Genomic DNA, 490 nt, shown 5'->3' with positions numbered 1-490 from the left:
TCCTATGTTTTTAAGCCACCCTTCACGCATAATGGCATTATTCGGCAACTTGTGGAAGCTTACTTCCTCCGGAGTACACGTTATGTTGGTGTTCTTACACGCTTTAACAATACACCGCACCATTTTACTTCAAATTTTCACTTTAATTTCAAAATAACAGGCCTGCACGTTTCTTTCAGGAGACGGCTAAAGACAGACTGAGATAGATGCTCCACGGCGCATGCATAAAAGAGACACTACTAGTTCAGTACTGCCAACCTTTCTAAGTTGGCCGCCCTATGTTTTTCGGTGACAACCGCGTTGAAAAGGGGCGTGGTTTACGAGTTCTGAGCACACCATGTATACTTCCACCATAGTTTTAAGTCTTCAGTCATAAGAAATTAATTTTATTCTTATAACTTATTAGTAGGGTAATGCCTACTTTTGATTGTTTAGATTAAGTATTTGTTGTCTACCATGGCAGCTGCCATATTGAACTGTACCGTTGTAC

Source organism: Cyphomyrmex costatus, unplaced genomic scaffold (assembly GCF_001594065.2).
Source record: "Cyphomyrmex costatus isolate MS0001 unplaced genomic scaffold, Ccosl1.0 scaffold446, whole genome shotgun sequence".
In the NCBI taxonomy this organism is placed as follows: domain Eukaryota; kingdom Metazoa; phylum Arthropoda; class Insecta; order Hymenoptera; family Formicidae; genus Cyphomyrmex; species Cyphomyrmex costatus.
This window is presented reverse-complemented; position numbering follows the sequence as displayed.